This window comes from Puntigrus tetrazona, chromosome 23 (genome assembly GCF_018831695.1).
Source record: "Puntigrus tetrazona isolate hp1 chromosome 23, ASM1883169v1, whole genome shotgun sequence".
Classification (NCBI taxonomy): Eukaryota; Metazoa; Chordata; class Actinopteri; order Cypriniformes; family Cyprinidae; genus Puntigrus; species Puntigrus tetrazona.
Window position 1 is genome coordinate 8,636,034 of NC_056721.1, and position 16,536 is coordinate 8,652,569.

At 38.6% G+C, this 16,536-nt stretch overlaps 1 protein-coding gene across 1 annotated transcript in view; it reads left to right on the forward strand.

Moving 5' to 3' along the window:
• pex14 (peroxisomal biogenesis factor 14) overlaps positions 1 to 16,536 on the forward strand; it is a 60,630-nt gene that overhangs the window by 6,830 nt on the left and 37,264 nt on the right. The gene's annotated exons all lie outside the window — the stretch shown is intronic.

The following is a 16,536-nucleotide window of genomic DNA, read 5'->3' on the forward strand; positions in this document are numbered from 1 at the left end:
TACTGTCCTTCTGGGAGAAATAGTTTTAATGTATACGTAAATATATGCTACCTTGCAAAAAATCAAAACGGGGTCAGTCATTTTTTTTCTTTGATTGTAATTGTAGAATGTTTGCTAAAACTATTAATGTGCTCATGTTTGTGAGAGATGTGGAAGTTTATTTAGTGTTGTTGCAATTGGCACTGTCTTGTCCCGAGCTGTTTAAGCCTGTGGTTAATGACACAGGAAAGGCCTGCGGTTTTATTGTTGCTGTGTTGCACTTTTCCGCCCCCCACCAACCTTGTCCCAGCCGCCTTGAAAGGGCTCTGTATGAATTTTCACTGTCACATCCAAGGGCGAGCGGCACAGGGTCAGCTAATTGCTTTTATAATTATGATTTCACGTCAGATTTATCGTGCATGCTTGAAGTCTGCAGATCAGGGGCTTCGGAAAATGTGTTTACAGCTCTTGGCCCGACTCATTCTCCCGTTTCAGTCGTTCTTTTTGACTCAATTTACCAGATTAGAGGTGAATAGATGAGACCTGGCTTCCTCTTCAAGCCCCGGTGTGTATAATTTCAGAACTCCATCTGTAAAGTCCCCTACTGAATATGTTTGTTTACTGCAGCGAAATGCTCATTAAATGACTGAGGGATGACACAAACCAGAAATCCCAGTTTTGCATTTGAACCGTGAAATGGCGTCTCTCCAATCCTCATTTGTTTTCGGCCTGACTCTTTGACACTAGTCTGAGGGACTGTGTTATTTAGCCTCTTTTATAGTAGTTTCCATAACTGTAAACGGTTAGTATATATATATATATATATATATATATATATATATATATATTTTTTTTTTTCTGGTTCTCTTTGAAAAGGCAGAGCAGATAAAGACGAGTGGCGCCCAGATTTCTTTACATTGTGGTTTTGGTCTCATGTGTGCTGTTGGACCAGATTTCTGGAGCCGGTCCCCCCGGGGCCAAATTCAAGAGATTTATGGCCGGACATCTCCCCACATGAAAAGCCCATTTCTTTTCTTTTAATTTTCTTCTATTTGTGTGTGTGTGCGTACGTGTGTGTGTGTGTGTGTGTGTGTGTGTGTGCGTGCGTGTGAATTTTGCTTTACAGTCTGTTAAGGGGGTCTTAAGTGATATCAAATCTTGCTTCTTTCATTTGATGCTTCTCTTGCCAAAGTCTTGTGACAAAAGGGATAAGAAGTCATAATTCACAGTTATCAGCTAATAAACTCCTCTCAGCATCAAGAATGCTGATTAAGATATGCTTAAGATATGCTTCCAAACATGTTATTACGTTACTTTGTAGTGACTGTCACCTCCTAATTTTATTTTTTATTATTGTCAAGGTGCAACGGTACAATGCTGGTAACCGATGGTAATGCCATGTTACTTGGAAAGAAAGTGAGGTTCAGACATTTGAGACCATTTGTGTAATTATACATGAATATATAATTCTGTTGAAATAAAAAGATCTTTGTTTTGTTATGTTTATGTGTATTTTACAAATAGGTTGCAAAAATGCATTTTTCTGTGTCTGAAGTCAATCATCTGGAATCATCTGGTGCAGAAGTTGTAGTTTTAAACTTCACCCAAATATGAAAATTTGATGTTTATCTGCTTACCCCTAGGGCATCCAAGATGTAGGTGACTTTGTTTGTGTTTACTTAAGAAACAAAGATTTGTAACTTTAACTGTTGCAGTCTGTCAGTCACACAATGTAAGTCATGGGCACACAATCTTTGAGTAAAAGAAACATGCACAAACAAATCCAAATTGAACCCTCCGGCTTGTGGTGATATGACATGAAACGATAAGTTTGTGCAAGAAACTAAACAGTATTTACATCATTTTTTACCTCTGATGCACCACAATATCCGACTCATTCATGTCTTAGGGCATCAATGCATCTTATCTGTTTTAATAATTAGATGAAATGTATTTCATCGAAAAGCATACATTAAAGTTTAATAATCAGAAGCATCTTATTTTTATTATAAAAACAACAACAAAAACTATATTTATCCTTTTTTTTCAGAAACACTGAATTGCTGTGATGTGTGCAAAAACATTTTTTTGGTAATTATTTCTTAAAAATAATGTTTTGCTAATAAATGTATTAATAATAGTAGTACTATAAGTATGTTAAGTAATATATTTCTGTCACATGCTCTTCAAATGAAAAAGTTTGACGGGTTGTTGTGAAGATCCTTATTTTTGTTTGTTTACCTGTATGATATGATGCTCACAAAGTGCTACTCAGAGCTGTTCTAGAGATTATGCACTAATATATGGAGGTGTCAGAGGCTAAAAACACTATGTGTGTAGTAAACAAAACTCTTGCATCAGCTATTCATTCACATGGAGACGTTCAGAACATGCAGGATTCATAGCAAAGCTATCAGTGAGCGGATATCACGGATATCAACAGCCTGGGTCATCAGCGTCTCTGGCTATTTGTCCATTTCTCCCAATGCTCACCCATTTGATCAGAACGAGGCTTTACCATTCCTCAGACACAGGCTTTCATGATAGTTTCGTGTTAGCCTGTATAATCTGGTAATTAAAGTTTGTCTTCAGTTTGACCGCAGAGAATGTTAGTTAGGAAATAGTGTTGACTTCTAGCCCGTTAAACATTACAGTCTGTGTCATATTGTTCTTGAAGCCAAGATTTTCCAAGCCAAATACCACTTGCTCCATCTTACTTCCTTTTTACGGCCTGTCAGAATGACTGAGAATGTCTCGAATTTAGGAAATTGTGGGTTATAGGCCATTAAATTCTCCAAGGTTCCTTAATTAAATCCTCTTTTATGATGTGCGTCTCTGTTTGTCAGCGCGTATTTCTCTCCGTCTGCTCCTTTTCCATGTGTCTAGATTAATTTTGTATGACATAGTTTAACGTTACACTGTCCTCCTTTCACATTGCTCAGTGACCTGATGAGGTTGGGCCGCACTGCCTGGGAACGCGCGGTTTATTTTCAGCGCTTTCCTTCTGACGGCCGCAGTTTGCCAGCCGCTTTGAAGGCAGGCTTTAATTGAACTCTTTGATTAGCCAGAAATCAATAAAACATAATTTATACGTGCGGCGTAATTTGTAAAATCTCGTCAAATATATTAATGCTAACAGCACGGCAAGTGCAGATCTGTAATTTCTAGTTTTGCCGTAGCCTGCCGAACTGTGTCATTACGCGTTCGCCCGACACGATGATGGAAATATGACAGGATTTTAATTACAGCGTAGCCGTGTTTTTAAAGAGGATGGAAGGAGATCTGTGACACCAGTTTGGCTTGCGCTTTGTAATTACTTCCGTTTGATGTGAAGGTTCTCCTTGGCGGCAGATACCAAGAGTAGTATAGCATGTGATGGAAAGAGAGCGACTCGCCATATGACTGAGGATCAGGTCGAATCAGCGACTACCTTCCCCCGTCACACGCACACGTCCCCCTCTGCCTCCAATGTCACTTTCAAGGCATAATTACTCCAAGTTGTGTTGATTAGTCTAAGAAGCAATTATGCCAGTTTTTCCGCTGCAAATGAGGAGACATGATGGCCCCCTGATTGACAGGAAACATCTCTGCTTTAATAAGTAAATGACTATGGTAATGCAGGTACAGAGAGCCTTTGATATGTCAGCATCTTTTTCGTCGCGGGCCCTGTCCCTGTGATTTTAATGAACAGGAGTGGGACTAAAGCCCCGTGTTTCCGACTCCCAGGATCTGTCAGGAGGGAGGACGGCTCGCAGGACCGACCGGCAGGCAGCCTTTCGTTTGGAAACGCCTAGCGCTGCTGACAGCGGCTCCTCTGATTTCTGGGAGCGTTTGATCAAATGAATAAGGCAAAAAGGAAAAGAGCGTCTCCACGGTGCACTGCGAAAGCCAAATTTTTCTAGTTGTGCCCCTTTGAAGTGCGCGATTATGTTTGGAAGTCTAGAAATCAGAGAAAAATACGATGTAATTGACACATTGGGACTGTTCTTTATCTGCCTGCGCAGTAAGTTATTAGCTGTTAATTCATCTGCCAACTCCCCTGCAGCGCCCGTTATTTGTTTAAATGGAGGGATTCCCATGGTGCATTTGTAACTACACTGCTGAAATGCTTCTCTCTATAATTATTTAACATTACACGCTGACTTATAGTGGTTATCGGTGCTGGAATATTAACATGGGAAGAGGCGAAGCTGTTTAATCACGACTGAGACTTGGGGCCAGAGTTGTGTTTAGGAGCGCATGGGTTTGCTATGATCTGCTTTTCGAATGCCATGGCAAATGTTGGTTTCCTTGTACAGTAAAACTTCGAATTTGGCCTGATTTGAAGGTGTTGGAAGCATCGCCGATCAGTTGGACAGAAAAATGGTGGAAGACCCTATGATGGTGCCCTGCTTTTCATCCAGTAGATGCAACAATGTGCAGAAAAGAAGTAGATATGTTGCAAAGCAACGAGGTAGTCTTCTCTTCTCGAGTTCACTTTATTGTTCTTTACTTTACCAGCCTAGAGTTGTCTGTTATTGTAAGAGTGCTGTGCTGTGCTGTACTTCGCTAAAGTTTAGTGTAGACCAGGGCTTTCAAACTGGGGCCCAATGAGTGCTATTGATTTCATTTATCCATTTATGTATCAAACTTAAGTATAAAGTAGTTTGAAATGTGAACATGCCGGATTATTGCAACATTGTTTATCAATTATTTTCATTGCTAGGGGCACAAGAAGAATATAATTTAAAAAAGTAATAATACTACCTTTTATATTTTAAATACATTGTTATACATTGAAATAAAAAACAGTAACTGTATAAATGTGAAATTATATAATATTTGTACATATTTTGCTAAATATTATGTTTATCTTTTGTTATATATATTTGTTTTTTTAAAAATAAATTTTTAACATTTGAAAATATTACCAAATTCTTATTATATAATTACACATTTTTACTATATTATTGTGTACTGTATAATTTATTTTCTTTGTTAATTACATTTTTAGTCAAGTTTTAGTCGGCATTCTATATAAAATATTTTCCATGTAATATCGTACACATTTGCTTTAATACAATAGCAATCATGTATTTTTGTTGTATTTGCATTTTTTATTGTCTCATGCGGTATAAATGCTGAAAAATCATCTTGGCCTCAACAAGGTTGAAAACTTCTGAGCTGTCTTTCTCTACTACTCTGCACATCACTCCATTGCACTCTAGAGCCCAGTGTACAGTACTCTCGTCTACTGCGCTTTACTCCAGTGCTTACTATTCTAGCTCTCTCCAGTATATTGTACGGTACTCTAATCTACTCTAGTCTTCTTTGCTGTACTCCTACAGGATTCCCATACAAGCCTGCACGCCGACAGCCTTTTATACATTATTCCACACTTTTTATTCTTATTGTAGGTAGTCACTTTATGGATTAGTTCATAAACAGGACGCCCGCCCCTCGAATAACCTCCGCGGGCACACACGCGTGTACCGCCGCATAAATGTAATAGAATCATTTGCACCAGCACTCTCAATCCCGCGCCGTAATTTATGCGGATTGAATAAGTGCCGTATTGTGGAAAAGCGCGAGTGGACCAAACACTCATTTGTCACCTCTAATAAATGTTGGAATGTAAATTATGAAGTTATGCTTCAGATGTAAATGCACTTTGTTTCAGTCTCTTAATGCAGAGGCCCCCTCGCCAATACATTAAGAGAGTGAGTGAGGTCGGCTGAGAGAGAACATAAAAATTCAGTCTGTTTTCACAATCAATAATAAGCTCAAAAAGGCTCAGATGGAGGAACATTATGAAATATTTGAAGTCGACTTCATAAATTATTGCTGGAAAACTGGCATGTACACTAAAATGTAAATACATTAATGTTATTAATAATGAAGTGACTAATAGTTCTATCAAGACTGTAATAGCTGTTTAATAGAACGTGACAGCAAGAATATATTGCACTTCGCTCTCTGAGATGGGACGGCGTGGGACATTTATCAGCGCTGTTCAAATACACTATTTTGATTATTTTGTTCAACTAATTGCCCGCCCCTTCAAACCCAACATCTTGCCCCTCAAAGGGAAAAAACGAGTAATAGATATTAATTAATACGTGTCAGTTTTAACCAGTTTGATGAAAAATAATGTAGAGAAGATGCTAATAGGCTTCTTGTTTCTCTCTGTGTGGCGCTGGGAGATTACAGCTTTAACAAGCCAATCAGGAATCAGTCAAGTGAGCTGCATTATGGCATATAAAAGTTCTTATGGAGTGAATGAGCTCTGTAAACGTACAGGAAGTTGCGAAAAAAGCCTAATAAGACGCGATGGAAAATTCTAGCATTGAAAAACTAAAACACAGCGTTGTGTATTTAATATAAGGGTGTACAGGCACCTGTTGCTGCCCCTTTTGTGAGCACTAGGGGCTGCTGGAGACTGTGTTATAGATCTGTACCTGCTTCTCTCAAAGTAAATCCCCTACAAGGGCCTGTAACTATGCATTTTATAGGTCTCAAAAGGGCAGAGGCGCTGCTTGAACTTGCTTATATAAAATCGCAGTTGCCTCTGGGCTCTAGTAAGTGCAGAGTTGTTTATGATGACTCTTTGCCGTGCCGACTGAGTCGGGTGTGCTGTACAATCCAAAAAATACTTCACTGTCCGTATGAGGACTCGCATATATCCGTAAAAAACAGTTTTTATTCTTTGCATATCAGCAGGAGCCCAATCATAGATTAGCGCTGTATTATTAACACTTCTTACAAGTCAGACGAACAGCAAGAAACAGGAACCCGCATGTATCTGCTAGCTGCTGGCAGCGCTGCCAAACACCTGGACCAGCGGCCCGAGGGCTTTAAGTGTTGTGACAACAAGAGAATGGCAGACAGGTCTAAACACTCAGGATAGACAGCAGTGTGGCACATGTCACCGTTTTGGGTGGACTGCCTGATTAATCAGCGGAGGTCACTTCTGCGGAGAAGCTGGTCGTGAAAGAGTCGGGGGAGAGGTGAGAGTTGTCAGCAGCCTTTTTTTGTAATGGAAATTATATCACTTGCTTCTGTTGTTGCTAAAGATATAAAGAGATTGTATTTCACAAAAAAAGATTTCCGAAGGATCAAGACTGGAGTAATGCCTGTTGTAAATTCAGCTTTGCATTACAGGAATAAATTACATTTACAAATATCGTAACGATACAAAACATTTTTAAATCGTAACTGTATTATTTTGTATTTTTGCATAAAGATGTATAGCCACGGTGAGCATAAGACACTTATTCAAAAACGACCCTGACTTTGAACTTTTAAATGGTAGTGTGTTTTTGTAAAATTCACTTTTTTTTTTTTTTTTTTTGCTGTTTGCAAAGCTGTTGAAATAAAAGTCCTTCACATTGCGTGATTTTGCCTTTATTATGAAAGTAGCAATGTCCAAATTGTAAATAAATAGTTGCGAATGAGTTCAAAAAACATAAAAAAAATAAAAAATAAATTGGGTCCTTGAGCCTATGTGTTTTGAATCGCACAGAAGAATTTAAGACACGCGAGTTTAGAACAGCGTAAGGTTGAAGTAATGACAGAATTTTAGCTTTTGCACGAACTATTTCTTTAAAGGAGTTGGGGTAGAGAGCAAGAGAGAAGGACAACAGTCCCGTGGGACTCAGCGGAGAGGTATTGTCATGTGTTTTTCTCAGTCAAGGTCGGCAGGAAATGTCAGAGCAGGTGTGTGTCTGTCAGTGAGTGGCCTGCCAGCGCAGCCCCTGGGCTCCAACACGCCATGCTGTGACACTGGAGCAGGACTCACACTCACACACACACACGTCTAGATCCTCATGCCCCATAAAGCCATCGCGGGTCACCTCCGGGCACAGCAAAGTCTCACGTAGGGTCTCACGTATTGAGCACATATTGCATCTGATAATGCAACAAAGTCATTTTAGATAGCAATAACCCATGTGTTAGCTACTGTTTACTGTTTCTAAAGAAATATTTCACTCAAAAATTTTAATTCTGACATAATGTACCCTCACCCTTTTGCGATCTCTTTTCAAATGAGTCAGTGAGGTTCAGTATTGGGTTGGACCCCACCAACTTTCATTGTTTGGATAAAACCATTCTGTCCTTTGTGTTCCACAGAAGAAAGAAAGTCTTGCATGTTTTGAACGACACAAGGATGATAATTCGGTCATCATTTATTCAGTTTGGGGTGAACTATCCCTTTAAGGTGTGTCTTTATGAAACGTCCCATTAAAAGCCAGTCTGATCTGTCAAACATTTGCGTGTGATCTGATCTCTGCTTGTTCATTCCATTGTGTTTTGGTGTTTTTCATGGTTATTGTTGCTTGGGCAGGGTCAAGAGGGTTTTTACGCAAGCTGAACTGATTTATACGCAGGTTTGAGAACAGGGCTGGGTGGCACCATCGTACCGCAGACATGCTTTGGGCAATTATGCAGTAAAACCTGTACATTCTGGCTGAACCTTTAGAAATGTACGATTATTCTCTCAGACAAGCATTTCTCAGATTCTGTGGCTTCAGTTGAGTAACAGCAATTCCCCATATGAGTCAACAAGCATAAATCACTCTGCCACGCTTTTATTTTCTACCCCATTCCAAACCATTTTGCAAGAAAAACAAAACAACTTTTTTTTTTTTTTTTGTCAGCGCAATTTCAGTCACTATGATAATTAAAATGTTCCAGTTTGTTTGAATGCACTGAATTAAAACTGGAAACCTGAATTGTTTTTTATCAGTTTTCCGTGCCGCTGTGGTTTGAAGAAGGTTTAATCTCATTGGTGGATTAAACACTTACTGCTTTTCTCCGCCATGTGACCCTATTTGTGGTCTGAGTATCTCTTTAAATGCAAGCTCCGTTGTCATCTAATCGTTTCTGACAGCTCTGACTATCACACAGCCTGGGAGGCCTGCCGGTTCACTCGAACGAGCCCTGTCGTTTTCTGAACTTCCTTTTGGAACCAGTAGATGGTGGTATTCATCTTCTGAGATGTACCCAGAGAGCCGTGGGAGGCCAGGTTGCCCTGTCTTTGTCTCTTTCCTTGTCTGATCTTACTTCTTTAAACTTTCTCAGCCTTTTACCTCCTTCTATTCAACTATATCTCCCATTCCGTGCGTTTTTGTTATGCTTGACGCATCGTTTTTTGCTCAACATCTAGTTGTTTTCATCTCAGAGTAATTTAGAAGAGGGTCATCGAGCGAAAGGGTCACACCACCAGTTCTTCACCTTTTTGAAGACCGCAAAACTGTTGATCCGCAACATGCAATAAGCGTCCCGAGCTATTGAATGAAAGTCGTCGTGAGATGATAATGTCACCGGAATGTCACAGTCTGTCTGCCGGTGGCGTGGCCGTCCTCTTTCAGTGTCATATTGTGCTTATGCCTAATCAACTAACCAGCAGCAAGCGCATTTCCCGTTTAATTGTCAACGTACTATTACGTCTGTTAGCTAGTTTAATGTGAGAGATGTTGGCACAAAATTGTACACTTTGATTTTGTGAGTGTGTGTGTGTGTGTGTGTGTGTGTGATTATGGGTAGGTGGGCGTCTGAAGCGGAGAGGGAAGACACTCGTCAGGGTTATGGCAGTCATAGCTGACAAGAAGGCTCTTCCTTCGTCTCCATAAACCCCGCATTGTGTGGTTTGGACACGAGTGCGGCGTTGTTGCCATTGGTGCTGTTTTCATTTTGCTTCAATTAGCTAATTGGATGTGAAGGGTGGTAGTGTCTCTGAAAATGAAGGACAAGGATCCAGCGTCGGGTTTAAGACCGCCTTTGTGTTTATCTGCGAGTCGGATCGCAACGTGTTATTAGGATGTGCCACTAAGTCATGATAGGCTGCTATTAATTTGCACTCCGTTTCCTTTAGATTGTCTTGAAATCGGATGTTTGGTTTTTTTTTTTCCTCAGGTTTTGTTATGAATTGCAGTGGCATTAAATGTGTGTGTGTGTGTGTGTTTACGCCCTGCTCATTTGCAACTCCGAGACATTTTGCACAGCCTGTCACCGAATGTCATCATTGACTGTAAAAGTAGAGAAAAAAAATGCCTCAAATTACAGGAAAGCAGCACTGCATTAAAGAACAAAGAGGATCGATGGCAGTACATTAAACTTTATACAATTGGGGGAATCAACTAATTAAAATTGATTACTCTTGCTTTGTAAAAGTGTTTCTGAATTAAATTATTGTATGAAAACATTTTGACCAATTGTGGAGCTGAGGAAGTATCCATTACTGGATTACTGCTGGAATATTTGCGGTGAGCTGAGCTAAGTACAGTTTTTTTTTTTTTTTTCCCCTTACTGCCGAGTCCAGGGGCCACAGTTTCATCTTTCTGTCTCTTTCTCTCTCATACACGCATATCTCACATTTTTTTCATAAATTGTCCAAAAATAATGGCAAAAAAATTCGTAATAATTTTAAAACCATATTAGACCACGGTTACTGTTTATTTTATTAAGTGTTTCTATTTATTAAGCAATATTAAATTCAATTGACTGAAAACTGTTTTGCTTTTTTGGCAAGAAAAAGCTCATATGAAGAAGTCAGCTTTATAATGAAAACCTCTATGTAAAATATTTTTTTTTGTGTGAAGAATGTCCAATACGAATGAACCCCCCGACGCATACACATACTATTTTTTTCAGGTTATTGTCAACTCCGTGGGCATATTTTCTCTCTCCCTCAGAAGATGAAATTAAATAAACACGGCAAAACATTGCTAAATCTTTTTAATATCTTTTAGCTATGTGAACAAGTCTTACATGGAACACCTCGGTGAGCTGGCGAAGTGTGTCAGATGTGTAATTCCGGCACCACAGCCGCTTTGGCTCTCTCATTAGCGGAAACAAATGATCACATGTGAAAGCTGGACATATCTCCCAACAGTTAATAATAACGATTAAGATAAATTTGCCCCACATTAACAGAAATGTTTCCAGCAAATGCCCTGCTTTACCATGTTCTATTGATTTACATGTTAAGAGGAAATATTTCAGGTCTGGAATCGAAAGTATTGAGTACTAGTTAGGCTAGTGTTACAGATTAGCCTGGGCTGAGTGAGGCAAGTTGAAGGCAAACGTCTGTGTGTGTTCAAATGTGTGTCAGGGCTGCCATAATTCTGTGATTCTTATCATTTTAATATTTACATTTCTTAACATTAGGCTTGAAAATATGCTGTTTCGTTAGTTTTAAGTTTATAGTTTTGTTCCTTCCAACCCCAGGCTCTCCTGAGTACAATGGCACGATAAGCTGTTGAATTTTCTAATTTTTAAAACGTTCTGCAGGATTTCCACAAGTCATCAAAAACAACTGGAAACGGTCCGGAAAAAAAATGCGGGGAACCCTGGATTCTGAATCTCGCCCAGAAGGCTTTAGTCATAGTTCTTTTTTAAACCTTTATAGATCACATAACAAAACTTTCAACTGTCCTTTTCTCTGCCGTTGTATCCATTGTATTTTTTTGTTTTGTTTTGATGTTAAAATTCGTCGTGACCTTTAAGTCGTCAAAGTTCAGAACATTCATAAAAAATTGCCTCCGCCGTGATTTGAATATCAGCACTGTAATCGCGGGTCTCTGCGCTCAATCCACTCGCAGCACATGGAAAATGTGTGTCGCTCTACTTTGTCATCAGTAATGGCTCTTTTTGCATATATCTATTTATCACGAATGTGACCTTTTGAAAGTGGATTTGGTTGCATAAGGAAGATGGGTAAAGGGATAACTGACTGAGATATTCCCTTTTCATGCACTTTTTTTCAGTAGTTCAAAGTCGTAAACAGACCGCACGGTTATGCTGAAGACCGATCGGAGTGACTGCTAAGATTTTTGTGATTATGGTGAGGGGCAGGCAGAACGTTTTAAAGGGATAGTTCACCTAAAAATAAAAAAATTCTAGCATCGTTTACTCACACTAGCGGTTTTCTTTCTTCTGTGGAAATCAAAAACTATTTAGAACAATGTCTGTTTTGCTTCATACCCGCTGTTTAGACTTTTATTGCTTGTGTAAAAAAATTGTTTTTTTCTTTTGTTCTTCTAAAAAGGAACGGAATTAAAAAGAATTCTCATTTTTAGGTGAACTGTACTTTTATGGGCAGCCGTGGATGATCGAATCTTCCAGAAATCCCAATGAAAAGAAAGCAAAAATGGGCTAAAACGTTGCTTCATGAAGGATGGTAAAGGTTTATTGACGTATGTAATGTCTGTGTCGTGTGGGTGAGGAGTTGATCAGTAAGAATTGATTTCATACGGCTGTTTTAGATGAACTCTCGCTCTCTCATGCACATGTGGTTCATGCTCGACTGTTCTCAGTGGGCTCTCCTCGATAAAGGTCATTTATAGCGGAAGTTGTCATAATTAGAAGGGCATTTTAAGATCTAATTATAAAAGATTAAAAACACCATTTTGCGCATCAACCCATCAGGAGTTGAAAGGAATCTGACTGCATGGAAACCCACGTTTGCAATTTAAGAGAGTCGGAGCGCTTAAAGCATCCTAGATATCCATCTATGTCATGGAAACATTCATGAGAGAGGTTAATTAATATAGAAAGTCGACTACCATCTCTTTTTCCTCTCTCTTCTTCTGAAACCATTGTTTTGTAGGAATCTGAGACCAACCTAACACAATTGGATCAGTGTCTATTAGGCCTTTATTATATCAGGGTGCTTCTTCACAAATGTACAGGGCAATTTGAAATGAATTGATTCACGCTGAGACTGGATCCCCAGACCTGCTAATGATTTCCTTTTAGCTTCCTTTACCCTTTCCTTTTAAGTGCCAACTGATGGCCCCCACCTTCTGCTGCTGTAGATCTTGTCCTTTCTCACGGAGCAGTCATTACTGTCAACAGTCCTGTAGCCTGACAACAGACCTGTGTACCATTAGACACACATTTTAGTTTATAACTTTGTTTCACGTCTTCGAAATTGGTGCAGAATTTGGGCCTAAAGTACCTACAGGGTAAAAGTAATAATCACCACAGTACTTTTCCGCATGCTGTTTTTTGCTACGCACTGCATGTTTTTTTGCCTGATTAGGCTTTCAACAAATTCATTGACAAAGAATTTGAGGAAATTTTATTTAACATTTTAATGCTTTTGTTATTTTACATTTTATTGCAAATTTATGTAGCTTATAAAAATTAAATGAAATCTGTTATCTAATAGACAACACTTTTTAAAATAAATTATATTATTATTAAAATAATAAAACTCATACACGGTTTGCAAAAGTATTTGTTTTAAATGTGCAGGTTTTAAAACCTTTACTCTTTTAAAATAACTCTCTTACATATCTTGATACTTTAAAAGTTTTTGCCTGTCATATTTAGCCATATCACGATTTATACCTCTTTTGCTCTTTCATTTACATTGTGTTTAAAACAATCGTTTTACCGATAATTTTTTTAAACATTTTAATTAAATATATATTATGTAAAAATAAAATAATAATAATTGTATTTAATGTAATAATCATTTTAAAATCAAATAATTATTTACATATAGTCATATATTTGCTTATGTGAAATGCATAATACTATTCATCCCTACACACACAGTTTAAGGCACTTTTTGGGCATCTTTGAACACTTCTGTGATGTTAAAATCTTTTTTCTTCCATCTAAAACTGATTTAATCATGTTTGCCTTAATATTTTATGTAAATGTGTGTTGCCTTGAGCAAAAGTATATTTCCCTATTTGACCTGTTTGCTAAGGAAGTCTTCCTTCTCATATCTGCTAGTTAAAGAACAAATATCAAACTTCCTCTTAAATTCACACAGTTTACAATTTATTTTACTGGTTATTCTTAGAACGACATTTTTAGGGTGAGAATAAAATAAATTCAGGAGCACATTTTGACGTCAACGTGACAATCAAAATGTGGGGGTTTACTCAATTTTGTCCTGTCCTACAGACCAGATATTGAACTTTTAACTTGTTTAAGGGAGACTAACATGAAGAAAGCATGTCAAGAAAATTTGGCTTCCTTAATAGGACATTTATGTTTCCTTCCCGATCAATATCATCACGTTAAAGGGAACGACCACCTCCTCCAAATTTAAGGCGAGCCCGAGGCAAAAGTGCTCTGTTAAAACTCGGTCCGATCCAAACTCAATAACCGACACGGCGCGATTCGCAAGACCTTGTCCAGTCATCATGTTCGCGGCAGGCATGTCTCCAGACGTGGCCCTTAATGTTGCTTGGCCCCTATGATTGAGTTTTCACCACTTTTTAGGTTGCACCTGACACTTGATCATTCATCTCATTTGTAAAGATTATTGGTTAGAACAGGGAGCACTTTCCGTGCATTAGCAATTTTAGCCTTACAAGAAACACTAGAAAATAATGGTTGATTAACAAAGAGTATTTACTGGTATTCAGCAAAGAAACACGCACCCACCTTTTTAATTTGAGTTAATATTTTGCTTGCCAAACCAAATGTGCCTTGTACTGACATGCAGTGATACAGCTCTCCCCCTTAAAAGCACAATCGCGTGCTGCTACCTTATACGACAACGAGGGTGATCTATACGTCAATAAGTAGACAAGACTAAAATCTGCGCAATGTGGTTATAATTGATTGAGATGTCTGGGTGGAACTTGCATAAAGCAGCCGTGTCATCTGCAAAGAAAAGCACTTTTCTTCTCCCTGAAGAACAGACGTAACACTCTTGAAAAATAAATGGACATCGCCCTCATTTGTTATCCCACTTTGATCCCATCTTTTAAAGAAGTGTTTACAAGAATGCCGTGGCCCTTCCATCCAAGTAAAAGCTAGTCTCAATCACAAAAAGGAGTCGTATTTCAAGCCGAGCAGCCGCGATTTTGACCCCTTTGTCTTTATAATCTTAAATGAAACATCCCCAAGCTTTTTTTTTTTTTTTTTTTTTTATGCAGGCGGTGACTCAATTGAGAATTTTCTTTTCCTGTAAAATGTGATTTACTGTATGCGTAACGTGCCTGACATCGTTTTTGTGCAGTGAATAAAGAAATTGATGGTTTATGCAGTTTACGTGGTGTTTATAGAGCGGGGAAAGAGCGTTTCTGGATTGTAAAAGGCACTTATTGTGTCATTGTACAACATCTCAAAAACCTCATCCATTCAGACACTAGTTTTAAGTTCGATTCATGTTTGAAGGCTTCCCAGAACTGAGCCGAACTTGCTCATTTATGAAGTGGGAGTGTTTTTAGTGTGTGGACTTTGCAATCTTCTTGTCATAAACTTTCTAGGTGACTAAATTCGCTATGCCTTTAAGTTTATATACAACGTGGTCAGACGCAGTAGGTTCCTATGGCACCCAAAATGAGAGAAATTCTTTTATTTTTTTCATGATTCTGTGTGTGTTGTTTTTTGTTTAGTTTTTTTAGTTATCTTTGCGTAATGCAAAATACAAATTTGTTATTGAATTTATTGGTAAAAAATAATTATGCATATCGAGATTTTAATAATGCATTAAACCCAATGACAAACTATTGCCGTGAAACAATGGCATGTACAAACAGTTTTAAAATGCTAAAGTAAACTGTTTGACAAGTGGATAACATAAAGTATGTTTTTAATGACGGTTAGAAAAAAAGGTTAACTTCTGACACTAATATAGAGATCCAGAAATGTCCTTACCCTTTAGGTAACAGCTTTGCAAAGCTCATGTTACCGTAAAACGCTGTCCCTGATGTGTTCTGAAACCAGGTGTGACTAAAGTCTCATTCTTTGCAGACTTTTTTTTTTTTTGCAGACAAATGCGGCCTGACTGCTTGCTTATTCCAATTATCGGAATCATAATCTCATGGTGTTCCCTAAATCGGCAGTGCCCCCCTTTTCGTCTTCCTCCTTCATCCAACAAAGTCAAAGTTGTTCCCCATAAATTTAAGCTGAAATCAATATGATGTGTTTTTGAAAGGAAAAGCGGGTCCCCGACTCACTCTGTCTTGATTTGTCGCCGCAGAATTATACAGCTGGCCCGACTATTACACATTCTTCTCAGCCTATTTTCAAAATGCAATCCTTTTGGATTGAAACAGGTCTTTAGTATATGCAATGCATTACCTAAAACGGATTACCACAGACAGCGCTCTCAATCACTTTTTATCTTTTGCCGCTTAAAGAAAAAGAACAGTAATCAAAACCTTTCAACCTATTAGAGGGATGACTTTTACAATTGAATCACAGGGACCACAGGTGCGATAACGAGGCGGCTCGGCTTTATCCTTGAGTGTGCGTTTCCCCCCCTATCTCCAGATGTTATTTCATGTTTATCTGTTCTTTAAAAGCACCACTTCAGAGCCCGCACTTCAAATTCATGCCATAATGGTGTTTGAGGAGGAGACCCTTTTTTAATTCTAGGAGAAGCAAGCTAAAGTGGCAGATCAAGGTGCATCTCGAAGGAAAACGCGATGGAATCGATGGGAGCGGCGCTGCACTTCCGACTACACGTGTTCTGATGATATTTAATTTTCTAGTGCATTAACACTCAGTCATTACAACATGCAGCCTAGGTGATTTGATCATAATGCATTTTCTTCTTTAAGAATCGCTGAAGTTTTTAGCCAGGTATTGTGCCGTTATTAG